At 40.9% G+C, this 663-nt stretch overlaps 1 protein-coding gene across 5 annotated transcripts in view; it reads right to left on the bottom strand.

Moving 5' to 3' along the window:
- Positions 1 to 663, bottom strand: part of Robo1 (roundabout guidance receptor 1) — a 432,413-nt gene that overhangs the window by 266,375 nt on the left and 165,375 nt on the right. The gene's annotated exons all lie outside the window — the stretch shown is intronic.

The raw sequence follows: 663 nt of genomic DNA, 5'->3' as shown, positions 1-663 counted from the left end.
TGCACATGCGTTTCTAATCTCTATATATCTGATTATTACTAGTCACAGTCGGTTACTTTCTGAGCTCCTTAGCATCTGAGCATGGATATAAAGTCATCAGGTAGATTTCAGTGGTAATGTTTTTCACATCTACTAGTTATTAAGGAGCAAATTTTTATGTTTTGAAGAATTATTTTTTTTATTTTTATAGACACACTTCCCAGGTAGCACCCTTCCATAGCCTCGCTCCCCCAACTAGAGCCCTTATACTTTGATATCCCTGCTACTGCCTGCTATGTTGTTGGCACCCCCAGCCATTCCCCATTACTTGTCCTTCTGGTGAATTTTGTCAGCCTATCTAGAGGTCTTTGTTTTAGGAGGGTCAGCTGTTCCTCATCTGGGGTATTCAGTTGTCAATATTCCTTTGGACAAGATTGGGGTCTGCTGTTCAATTTCCCAGTTCTCTGCTGGGTTACTATCTGGGAATCCCTTTGGCCACCCTGGCCAACAACTCAGAAGGAGGTATCGCCTGTCTGGCATTGTTGCTTGCTATGTAGCCTTTAGCTATACATCTGGTCTCTTAAAAAATTATATTGGCCTGAGTATTCTTTGATTATACTTTCCTTTTGGGTGTTTAAGGCCACACAGTTGGTCCAGATAAACCAATTTATTTTTACTCTTAAG

Source organism: Nannospalax galili, unplaced genomic scaffold, assembly GCF_000622305.1.
Source record: "Nannospalax galili isolate Female #2095 unplaced genomic scaffold, S.galili_v1.0 scaffold705, whole genome shotgun sequence".
Classification (NCBI taxonomy): Eukaryota; Metazoa; Chordata; class Mammalia; order Rodentia; family Spalacidae; genus Nannospalax; species Nannospalax galili.
Note: the sequence above shows the minus strand (reverse complement) of the source record. Positions and strands in the feature narration are given on the sequence as shown.